This window comes from Erythrolamprus reginae, chromosome 2, assembly GCF_031021105.1.
Source record: "Erythrolamprus reginae isolate rEryReg1 chromosome 2, rEryReg1.hap1, whole genome shotgun sequence".
In the NCBI taxonomy this organism is placed as follows: domain Eukaryota; kingdom Metazoa; phylum Chordata; class Lepidosauria; order Squamata; family Dipsadidae; genus Erythrolamprus; species Erythrolamprus reginae.
In genome coordinates, this window is record NC_091951.1 from 1,461,529 (window position 1) to 1,474,335 (window position 12,807).

A 12,807-nucleotide genomic window follows, 5' to 3' on the forward strand; every position below is an offset into this window, starting at 1 on the left:
GTGGGAGCTCCAGGTCAGAGGCCCCGCCAGTGCCCCGGCCAGCTGGAGATTCCCTGGCGGCACCAGGTAATAGCCAGCAATGTAGCACCCTTTTCCAGAGCAGCGCGAGGAGCCGGGCGTTGGAGTTTGGGGTGGGGAGCGACGAAAGTGCAGAGGCCGGTGCCGCGGCTGCCCCCACCCCCCAGTGCCTCTGGCCCCCTCGTGCCCCTGGCTTCTCACCACTGATGCCCGCCCACCCGCTATGCCCCTTTCTCCAGCTCCTCCCGCAGTGGTTGGCTGAAACGGCAGTGAGCGCTCGGAGAAAACCTCACAGCGGAGGTGGGTGAAGGTTATTTGGAATGTCGGCGCATGCACGCGCGCTTCCCATCCCCCTGCCAGCCCACCCGGAACATTTAAAATAAGAAAAAGCTTTGCCGGCCTCCGCAGAGAAGAAAGAAAGAGAGAGAACAAGAGAGAGAAAGGAAGGAAGAGAGAGAAAGAGATAGCAAGAGACAGAATGAGAGAGAGAAAGAAAGAAAGAGACAGCAATAGGGGGAAGGAGGGAGAGAGAAAGAGAGCAAAAGAGAGAGGAAGGAAGGAAGAGAGAAAGAGATAGTAAGAGAGAATGAGAGAGAAAGAAAGACAGCAAAAGGGGAAGGAGGGAGAGAGAGCAAAAGAGAGGGAGAATGAGAGAAGAGAGGAAGGAAGGAAGAGAGAAAGAATGAGAGAGAAAGAGCAAGAGGGGGAAGGAGGGAGAGAAAGCAAAAGAGAGGAAGGAAGAGAAAGAAAGAGATAGCAAGAGACAGAATGAGAGAGAGAAAGAGAAAAAGAGACGGCAAAAGGGGAGAACGAGGGAGAGAAAGAGCAAAAGAGGAAGGGAGAAAGAAAGGGATGGAGAGAGAGAGAAAGAGGAAGGGAGAGAAAGAGGGAGGGAGAGAGAAATAGAGCGAAAGGGAGGGAGATTTTTTGTCCAACCGCCCCCCCCCCCCCGCTCAATGTTCCCCAGGATTTTGAAAATGTGAATAATGTGCCGCGGCTCGAAAAAGGTTGGGAAACACTGCTGTAACAGTTCAAAGACCAATCTGTGCTGCCAGGCTTGGAGTCATTAGACCCTTGTCCCCTGGCGGATGAGTGTAGTATGTCTTGCTGTGTGAATGGGAATGAATGATTTTAAATGTTATTCGAGTTTTAAAAGTTTTTTAGCTATATTAATGGGATGTTTTAAGGTACAGTGATACCTCGTTTTACAAACCCCTCTTCGTACAAACTTTTCGTGATACGAACCCGGTGTTTAAGATTTTTTTTTGCCTCTTCTTCCGAACTATTTTCACCTTACGAACCCAAGCCGCTGCCGCTGGGAAACCCCACTTCTAGACTGCTGTTTGTTTGTTTGTTTGTTTGTTTGTTTGTTTGTTTGTTTATTTATTTATTTATTTATTATTTATTTATTTATTAGATTTGTATGCCGCCCCTCTCCGTAGACTCGGGGCGGCTCACAATACAATAAAACAGTTCATGACAAATCTAATAATTTACAATTTAAATTTTTTTTTAAAAAAACCCCATTATTAAAAGACATACCTACAAACATACCATACATAAATTATATAGGTCCGGGGAAAATATCTCAGTTCCTCCATGCCTGACGACAAAGGTGGGTTTTGAGAAGTTTACGAAAGGCAAGGAGGGTAGGGGCAGTTCTAATCTCTGGAGGGAGCTGGTTCCAGAGAGTCGGGGCCGCCACAGAGAAAGCTCTTCCCCTGGGGGACCTAATCGGTCACTGGGATTCATGTGCAGCAGCTGAAATCTTGCGCATGGACATCTTTCCGGCAGCAAAAAATCCACATGCGCGGAAGCAAAAAAAAGGTAATTTTAACCAGAATCGCTCTGGTTGCTCGGGCACGCGCTTGCACGTCCAACTGCAACCGGAGCCAGCCTACGTGCTCTGCCTTCCCCAGTGGAACAAGGGTGCCTGCCGTTCCAGCTGCTGCCCATCACTGCCTATATCTGTGCATTGACAAATATAAGCATCATCAAAAAACTTGACTATAGGAATTCTCTGGTTTTTTCTCCATCAAGTTGTCCTTTACTTACAACGGTTCATTCAACGACCGTTTGACATTGAGCTGGGTGACTTCTATTATACCCCCATGGCTCCATCCTTCGAAATCCATTGAAGGTTTTCATCTTTCCCCTGTTGCACGTCTAGAGTGATTTGGTAATTTTTTATATATTGTTGTGGTTAGCTCTGGCCCAGCTCCTGCCCCAAGGACTGTGGATGTGGGGGAGACATCCACATGCTGAAGGCCTGTTTTGCCCCTGGTGGAATCTGCTGATGAAGGCTCCTCTGACCAAGAAGACATGAGTGACAGGGAGGAGGAGAGTGGGGCAGACAGCTCAGAAGGAGATCAATTCTCTAGCTCCTCCTTGGATTCAGAACAAGAGTTAATGATACAGCCACACATGCGGAGAGCGATGCATAGGCAGCAACAACTGAGAGATTATTATCAAAGAAAATGAGGCCACCTGTGGTTGGGTGGGGCTGTGGTGATTAGTGAGGCTGCTATAAATTGAGATTCCCTTTCCCCCTAGGCCTTTACAATTTTATGCATGGTGTATCTGTATGTTTGGTATTTTTTATTATAATGGGCTTTTAATCGTTTTTAGTATTGGATTATTATTGTACGCTGTTTTATGATTGCTGTTAGCCGCCCCGAGTCTTCGGAGAGGGGCGGCATATAAATCCAGTAAGTAAGTAAGTAAGTAAGTAAATAAACAAACAAATAAACAAACAAACAAATAAATAAATAAATAAAATATTTCTTCTTTTTGTATAATGAAGACTTCTACTTTGAGTGGAGCGACTGTAGCTCCACTAAATGTTATATGTTATGTTTGTCATGTTTGTTTGAGAAAAATAATAATAAAAAAATATATTTTTGTAAGTGGTTGCTAGCTATCCTCAGACAAGGCTAATCAACAGTGTTTCCTCTCAGTTTCAAAACATCTGTTTTTTCGCCCTGCTATCAAAGACCTTATGGAGTTCTTCAGGAAGGGAGAAAGAGAGGGTAAAAGAGAGAGGAAGGAAGGAAGAGAAATGAATGAATGAATGTATGTTATTCATTCATTCATTCATTTATTTATTTATTTATTGGATTTGTATGCCGTCCCTCTCCGTAGACTCGGAGCGGCTAACAACAGAAATAAAAAACATCATGTAAATCCAATACTAAAACAACTAAAAACCCTTATTGTAAAAACCAAACATCCCTACAAACAAACATAACATGCATAAATTGTAAAGGCCTAGGGGGAAAGAATATTTCAGTTCCCCCATGCCTGATGGCAGAGGTGGGTTTTAAGGAGCTTACGGAAGGCAAGGAGGGTGGGGGCAATTCTAATCTCCGGGGGGAGTTGGTTCCAGAGGGCCGGGGCCGCCACAGAGAAGGCTTTTCCCCTGGGCCCCACCAAATGACATTGTTTTGTTGACGGGACCCGGAGAAGGCCCACTCTGTGGGACCTAACCGGTCGCTGGGATTCATGGGGCAGAAGGCGGTCTCGTAGATATGACCAACACTTTAAATTGTGCCGGGAAACTGATCGGCAACCAATGCAGACTGCGGAGTGTTGGTGTAACATGGGCATACCTTGGGAAGCCCATGATTGCTCTCGCAGCTGCATAAAATGAGGACCCGGATTGTGGGGGCCATAGGCTGGCTCTGTTAAAAAGTGCGATTGCTAACATGTTGTAAGCCGCCCTGAGTCTAAGGAGAAGGGCGGCATTAAAAAAATATCAATCAATCAAATAAATAAATATTGGCACCCTCTTCTTCACTGCTTGGGAATTGCCTTTGAAAATTTGGTAAGGTTCCGTTTTGTTCACCCTATTATTTAATATCTAAAACAGTTGGATTTGGCGCAGTCATCATCAATGGGTTGGGGATAGTTGCCCCTATTTTTCCTTTTCTGCAAACTGGAGGTTTGATATTTTGAGCATTTCTGCACATTAATATTATTGCTGTAATGCGGAATTTTCTTTAGAACAAATTGCTATTGGAACTCTCTCTCACACACATACAGTTGCCGATCAGTTTCCGGTCACAATTCAAAGTGTTGGTTATGACCTATAAAGCCCTTCATGGCACCGGACCAGATTATCTCAGGGACCGCCTTCTGCCGCACGAATCCCAGCGACCAATTAGGTCCCACAGAGTGGGTCTTCTCCTGGTCCCGTCGACTAAACAATGCTGCTTGGCGGGACCCAGGGGAAGAGCCTTCTCTGTGGCGGCCCCGGCCCTCTGGAACCAACTCCCCCCAGAGATTAGAATTGCCCCCACCCTCCTTGCCTTTCGTAAAGCTGCTTTAAACCCACCTCTGCCGCCAGGCATGGGGGAATTGAGATACACTTTCCCCCTAGGCCTTTACAATTTTATGCATGGTATGTCTGTATGTATGTTTGGTTTTTATAATGATAGGTTTTTAACTGTTTTTAGTATTGGATTATTATTATATACTGTTTTATTACTGTTGTTAGCCGCCCCGAGTCTGCGGAGAGGGGCGGCATACAAATCCAATAAGTAAGTAAGTAAGTAAGTAAGTAAGTAAGTAAGTAAGTAAGTAAGTAAGTAAGTAAGTAAGTAAGTAAATAAATAAATATAAATAAACAAATAAATAAATAAAGGACACAGCCTTATTCAGACATTTTGGAGAGGAGAGATTTTTATGTTGCAATTCATGTGTTGTCCATAATTAATGTTCAGTTATATAAACTTGCTTAGAGACGCTCAGGAGTGAGTAGAAAATAAAAGGGTAAATAAAGAAAAAAGTTTTCCATTTTATTGAAATTAAATCTCAGCGCAAGACATACAATTTGTATTGTGGATATATCGGTTTCAGCTATTTGGATTCACAACTAAACCTCCCGCATTAAAATATTTCTTCAGATGATATCACAAGCAATTATCATGGCATGGACTTTTGCAGCAGCAGCAGCAGCAGCCCCACTGGTTTTTTTTTAAATTTTTGATTTCAAAATAGGCTGGGAACAATGTAGTCCGTGTGATTGCCATCAATAAGGCCGTCTCCATTGTTGTGAATAAACCAGCAAGGGATATTGGTGCCATGCTGGATGTCAGCTGTGTAATCCTTCTGCCAGCCCCTACAATATAACACAGAAAACAATGGGCTCAAGGCATCCATTTCATCAAAGCCTGTCAACGTCAAGTGTCAATCTATCCTTACCTGGTTACTGTCAGCTGGTGATTTTTCACAATCATGGTAGCATCTGGTTTTTCCGGATCCGATCCAGGATGGACCTCAAGTATATCAAACTCGATTGGGTGGAAAAATTGCCCTTGAAATAAACATGACAGCAGCAACAGCGATTATTAAACAGTTGCCAGTTATTTTAGAGCAAAACAGGAACTTGATTAAATAGTTGTCAGTCATTCAAGAGCAAATCCTAACAGCTACATATTGCAGTCGGCAGTGTAAATTAATTTATTTTATTTTTATTTATTTATTCATTTGTCCAATACACAAATACATAGGAAGAAAAATAGACATGTAGTAATATATATAAGGCTAAAGTGAACTTAGAGGAGAGGATATATGAAAGGAAGAGAATATATATGATATATGAGAGAAAGGAAAGACAATTGGACAGGGGACGAAAGGCACACCAGTGCACTTATGCACGCCCCTTACTGGCCTCTTAGGAACCTGGAGAGGTCAATCGTAGAGAGTCTAAGGGAGAAATGTTGGGGGTTAGGGGTTGACACTATTGAGTCCGGCAATGAGTTCCACGCTTCGATCTAACCCATATGTTAAAAAAAATAAATATACGTTGGATGTAACTACTTTTATGACTACTCTATTGAGGTCCTAATTCTATTTTTATTTTTAAATAGTTTTTATTGAAATATATATTTTAAAAATACATTATAGGGAAAAAAAGTCATAAACATAACATACAAACTGACATTAATACAAATTCAAATGTCGCTTGGCGGGCCCCAGGGGAAGAGCCTTCTCTGTGGTGGCCCCGGCCCTCTGGAATCAACTCCCCCTGGAGATTAGAACTGCCCCCACCCTCCTTGTCTTCCGTAAACTACTCAAGACCCACCTATACCGCCAGGCATGGGGGATTTGAGACATCTTTCCCCTAGGCTCCTTATAATTTATCTTTGGTATGTATGTGCTGTTTGGTTTTTTTAATTATGATAGGGTTTTTAGTTATTTTTAATATTAGATTTGTGCCATTATAATATTGTTTTTATCATTGTTGTGAGCCACCCCGAGTCTTCGGAGAGGGGCGGCATACAAATCTAATAAATTGAATTGAATTGAATTTATGTCAATATATTACATATGTATATATTTGTACACATAGTTCTGTATAGTACTCGGTTTCTCACTGTAAGTTAGTTTTTCTTTTTTTGTATCCATTTATACCATTTTTGTCCATATTTTTTATTTATACAGAAATGTTGCATTACTGTATAAATTACTCTCCTGCTTTCAAATTTAAAATAGGGCTGTCCGGCTGATTCAAAATACAGTGATACCTTGTCTTACAAACTTAATTGGTTCTGGGACGAGGTTCTTAAGGTGAAAAGTTTGTAAGACGAAACAATGTTTCCCGTAGGAATCAATGGAAAAGCGATTAATGCGTGCAAGCCCAAAATTCACCCCTTTTGCCAGCCGAAACGTCCGTTTTTGCGCTGCTGGGAATTCCCCTGAGGCTCCCCTCCATGGGAAACCCCACCTCCGGACTTCCTGTGTTTTTTGCGATGCTGCAGGGGAATCCCAGCATCTCAAAAATGGGCACTTCGCTGGCAACGAAAGTCCGGAGGTGGAGTTTTCCCAGTGAGGGGAGTCTCAGCGAAATTGCAGCATCGCAAAAAACACAGAAGTCCTCGAAACCCCACCTCCAGACTTCCGTGTTTTTGTGACGCTGGCAATTTCACTGATTTAAATTTTTTCTTTCAATTGTAATTACAGTGATGCCTTCATCTTACAAACGCCTCATCAATATAAACTTTTCGAGATACAAACCTTCACAGAGGCTCCGCTTGCTAGGAAACCCCACCTCTGGACTTCCGTTGCCAGTGAAGTGCCCATTTTTGCACTGCTGGGATTCCCCTGCTGGGATTCCTCTACAGCATCACAAAAACACGGAAGTCCCGGAGGTGGGGTTTCCCATGGAGGGGAGCCTCAGGGGAATCCCTGCAGTGCAAAAACGGGTGTTTTCGCTGGCAACGGAAGTCTGGAGGCGGGGCATCCCAGCGGCGGCGGTGGGTTTGTAAGGTGAAAATAGTTTTGTAAGAAGAGGCAAAAAAATCTTAAACCCCAGGTTTGTATCTCGAAAAGTTTGTATGATGAGGGGTTTGTAAGACGAGGTATCACTGTACTGCTTTGGAAATTGCTTGAGTTTTGTGTACGAGCGTTTACATATGACAGAGAAAAAGCTACAGATAAGATAAAATGGCCCTAGAAAAATTAAGGTTCTAGTTCTCCCCATTATTGTTGTACAATGGCTTTTGATGGGTCTTCATAGCATAGATTGTTGGGGGGGGGGGGGGGGTTGCATGATTATTAAAGATGAAAACTAACGAGGGAGAAGAGTAAAGGAGTTAGCTACATTATTCCTGTGCACCAAATGGTTTCCTTTCTGGGTCCAGGAAAGAGAAGGAGTAAAACTAGTGATTCCACCTTTCATCTCTGTTCTGTACAGAAAAGTTGTAAACCTGGGATAACCAAAACACGAACTCTGAAACTGTCTATGCCAATGGCCTAGAAAATTGTTTCCAATTAATTTAGAAACATAGAAACATAGAGGACTGATGGCAGGAAAAGACCTCATGGTCCATCTCGTCTGCCCTTATACTATTTCCCGTATTTTATCTTAGGGTGGATCTATGTTTATCCCAGGCATGTTTTACATTCAGTTACTGTGGATTTACCAACCACGTCTTGCTGGAAGTTTGTTCCAAGGATCTACTACTCTTTCAGTGAAATAATATTTCCTCACGTTGCTTTTGATCTTTCCCCCAACTAACTTCAGATTGTGTCCCCCTTGTTTCTTGTGTTCACTTTCCTATTAAAAAACACTTCCCTCCTGGACCTTATTTAACCCTTTAACATATTTAAATGTTTTCGATCATGCCCCCCCCTTTTCCTTCTGTCCTCCAGACTATACAGATTGAGTTCATGAAGTCCTTTCCTGATACGTTTTTATGCTTAAGACCTTCCACCATTCTTGTAGCCCGTCTTTGGACCCGTTCAATTTTTGTCAATATCTTTTTGTAGGTGAGGTCTCCGGAATTGAACACAGTATTATTCCAAATGTGGTCTCACCAGCGCTCTATATAGCGGCATCACAATCTCCCTCTTCCTGCTTTGTTATACCTCTAGCTATGCAGCCAAGCATCCTACTTGCTTTCCCTACCGCCTGACTGCACTGTTTCACCCATTTTGAGACTGTCTGAAATCTGAAATCTGGACTGGTGTACTGGAGTAAACTGGTGATTCCAACTTTCATCTCTGTTCTGTACAGAGAAGTTGTAAACCTGGGATAACCAAAACAGCGAAAACTCTGAAACTGTCCTATGCCAATTGCCTAGAAAATTGTTTCCAATTAATTTAGGAAGTTTTTGTACATTTTTATTTAGAAATAGTCTTTTAATTAATAATACATTATCTTTTTGATTTTTTAAAAATCATTTTATTTAATAAATAAAATTATTTAAAAAAAAATCAAAAAGATAATGTATTATTAATAAAAGACTATTTTTTTATGTTGCCCAACTCCTGTATAAGGTGATTCTTTTTCTATCTTTACCTAAAATTCACCTCCCTGTCTCTCTCTCTCTCTGTCTCTCTCTCTCTCTCTCTCTGTCTCTCTCTCTCTTCTCTCTCTCTCTCTCTCTCTGTCTCTCTCTCTTCTCTCTCTCTCTCTCCTCTCTCTGTCTCTCTGTCTCTCTCTCTCTTCTCTCTCTCTCTCTCTCTGTCTCCTCTCTCTCTCTCTCTCTCTCTCTCTCTTCTCTCTCTCTCTCTTCTCTCTCTCTTCTCTCTCTCTCTGTCTTCTCTCTCTGTCTCTCTCTCTGTCCTCTCTCTGTCTCTCTCTGTCTCTCTCTCTCTCTCTGTCTCTCTTTGTTTATTTTTTTGATATTTTCTGATCTTTAATAAATAAACAACAGGATGCATTTATTGCTACCTAATTTGGACTGAGTAGTAAACTAAATTGAACATTTTTGACACATTGAACAAATTGAGTCTAAGGAGAAGTGCGGCATAAAAGTCGAATAAATAAAATAAACATTACTCATAATAATAATAATAATAATAATAATAATAATAATAATAATAATAATAATAAAAAACCCACGCCTTTTTTAATCTCATGCCAAATCAATGCCAAACCTGTTTAATCTCCTGCTAAGCCAATCAGGCATTTAACCTTGTGCCATGTTATGTTTAAGAAAGAAAAAGTGGTAGAAAAAAGAAACGAAAAAGAAAATCCTTAGAATAACATCTTCGTATTACCTAGTAAACCATGGGTTTGTTCAGATAACCTGTGGACTATCCTCCATGTAAAATCCTAGGAAAATCTCGGTGTAGTGGATGTTTTTTTCCACACTTGGTGTAGCACAAACAACAAAACTTGGCTCCATTATCCATCGAAAACCTCTACGCTCCGTTTTTCGTTTGATTATTAGTGTCAAACTAAGTGGGAAAAAGAGAAAACCAAGCAGAAAAAACTTGATTATTAGTACATATAATGCAGAGATTCAAGTGATACCAATTGCTTGCAAGGGGAGAACCAAAGCAATTTTAAAAAAGGGCAGAAAGTGTCAAGGGGTTCCTCTATCTTTTCCCTGTAACATTTGCATTAAATGAATGGTAGAGCATTTGTCTGAAACAAAGAGCAAGCTGAATTTAAGATAATTACTCCCCGTTTCACAAAAGAAGGAAGGCAAAAAGTATAAGCTGGGGTGGCGCAGCAGGTAGAGTGCAGTACTGCAGGCCACTGAAGCTGACTTGTAGATCTGAAGGTCAGCAGTTTAAAATCTCATCACCGGCTCAAGATTGACTCAGCCTTTCGAAGTGGGTAAAATGAGGACCCGATTGTGGCAGCAATAGCCTAGCTCTCTTACAAAAAGTGCTATTGCTAACATGTTGTAAGCCCGCCCTGAGTCTAAGGAGAAGGGCGGCATAAAAATCAAATGAATGAATGAATCAATGAACGAACGAAACGAACGGAACGAACGAATGAATGTACTGGTTAGTAAACTGCAATAAAAAATTTGCAGTTCCAAAAAATATAAATGTCCATGAAAATTCATACAATGCCAACTTCTCCACTTTTGTAGATTAGGTTTGTCCACTGTAGCTGAAACAAGTCCCAGAAAATCCTCCAGCCTTTAAATATATACTGCATAGGGAAACATAGAAACCTAGAAGACCTGATGGCAGAAAAAGACCTCCTGGTCGATTTAGTCTGCCCTTATACTATTTTCCTGTATTTTATTCTTACAATGGATATATGTTTTATCCCAGGCATGTTTAAATTCAGTGGACTGTGGATTTACCAACCACGTCTGCTGGAAGTTTGTTCCAAGGATCTACGACTCTTTCAGTGAAATAATATTTTCTCACGTTGCTTTTGATTCTTTCCCCCCAACTAACCTCAGATTGTTGTCGCCTTGTTCTTGTGTTCACTTTCCTATTAAAACCACTTCCCTCCTGAACCTTATTTAACTCTTTGACATATTTAAATGTTTCGATCATGTTCCCCCTTTTCCTTCTGTCCTCCAGACTATACAGATTGAGTTCATGAAGTCTTTCCTGATACGTTTTTATGCTTAAGACCTTCCACCATTCTTGTAGCCCGTCTTTGGACCCCTTCAATTTTGTCAATATCTTTTTGTAGGTGAGGTCTCCAGAAACTGGACACAGTATTCCAAATGTGGTCTCACCAGCACTCTATATAGCGGGATTCATAGTCTCCCTCTTCCTGCTTGTTATACCTCTAGCTATGCAGCCAAGCATCCTACTTGCTTTTCCTACCGCCCGAAACCACACTGCTCACCCATTTTGAGACTGTCAGAAAATCACTACCCCTAAATCCTTCTCTTTCTGAAGGTTTTTTGCTAACACTGTAGATGTATTTGGCTTATTTTGGAAGGTACATTTTCATATATAAATGAAAACATGTGGTATCTATGCAGGTAGACACCACTCTGTCCTAATGCTTCTCTTTTACTAGTATCATATATATAAATATTGTTGTGGTTTGGCTCTGGGCCAGCTCCTGCCCCAAGGACTGTGGGGGTGGAGGTGGGCAAATCCTCCCAGTGTCAGAGGCCTGTTTTACTGCCGACTGCTTCAAAGCCCCCCGGCTGTTTCAAAAGGCGACAGCCGGGCGGCGGGGCTTCTCTGCAGCCTCCCGAGCCCGAACTTTTGCCGAAACTTCCCGGGTTCGGCGTTCAGGAGAACGTTGAGAAGCACCCGGCTGTTTCAAAAGGTGGACAGCCAGGTTGCGGCGCCCAGAGGAGTGCCATTTTTGCGATTTTTTTTTTGTTGCTTGCACGCATTAATTGATTTTACACTGTTTCCTATGGGAAACATTGTTTCGTCTTATGAACCTTTCGCCTTACGAACCTCCTCCCGGAACCAATTAAGTTCGTAAGACGAGGTATCACTGTAACACTTTTATCTATTAGGGGTATGAATAGCTCACCCAGGTTGTTGCAAGGTGACTTCGTCAAGCCATCTGAATACTTTCCTTTTTAGGCCATTTTGAAGGACGATATTTTGAGTGGTTATTTCAAGCCGTACATTCTGATTCATCATTACAATCCCAAGTTTTCCAAAATACGTATTCTGTGGTATTACATTGTTGATGCTCTTTTTATCACCAATAAGTTGTCCCATTGACGATCATACCTAAAGTCCAGGAGTGATTTTTAAAGGGATGGTTTTACGTATAAGCAACATATTCATGCCCTCATCACCTTGAGGCTCGACTACTGTAATGTTCTCTACATGGGGCGACCTTTGAAAATTGTTCGGAAACTTCAGATCGTGCAGAATGCAGCTGCGAGAGCTATCATGGGGCTTCCCTAAATATGCCCATGTCACACCAACCACTACGCAGTCTGCATTGGTTGCCGATCAATTTCCGGTCACAATTCAAAGTGTTGGTTATGACCTATAAAGCCCTTCATGGCACCGGACCAGGACTATCTCAGGGAATCCTTCTGCTGCACGAATCCCAGCGACCAGTTAGGTCCCACAGAGTTGGCCGTCTCCAGGTCCTGTTGACTAAGCAATGTCGCTTGGCGGGACCCAGGAGAAGAGCCTTCTCTGTGGCGGCCCCCAACCCTCTGGAACCAGCTCCCCCCAGATATCAGAGTTTGCCCCCACGCTCCTTGCCTTTCGTAAACTCCTTAAAAACCCACCTCTGTCATCAGGCATGGGGGAATTGAATTTTTTTCCCTTCCCCCTAGGCTTATAGAATTTATACATGGTATGCTTGTATGTATGATTGGTTCTTTAAATTGGGGTTTTTTAGATTATTTTTAATATTAGATTTGTTTACATTGTCTTCTTTATTGTTGTTAGCCGCCCTGAGTCTACGGAGAGGGGCGGCATACAAATCTAATAAATAAATAAATAAATAAATAAATAAATAAATAAATAAATAAATAAATAAATAAATAAATAAATAAATAAATAAATAAATAAATAAATAAATAATTGAAAAAACATACATTGCAATTAAAATCTTAAAGCTTTTAAAATAATAAAAAACAATAAAAACCA

The 12,807-nt window shown here is 41.6% G+C and overlaps 1 pseudogene; it reads right to left on the bottom strand.

Moving 5' to 3' along the window:
• Positions 1-4,793: 4,793 nt before the first annotated feature.
• Positions 4,794-12,807, bottom strand: part of LOC139158420 (inter-alpha-trypsin inhibitor heavy chain H3-like) — a 37,847-nt pseudogene continuing 29,833 nt past the window's right edge.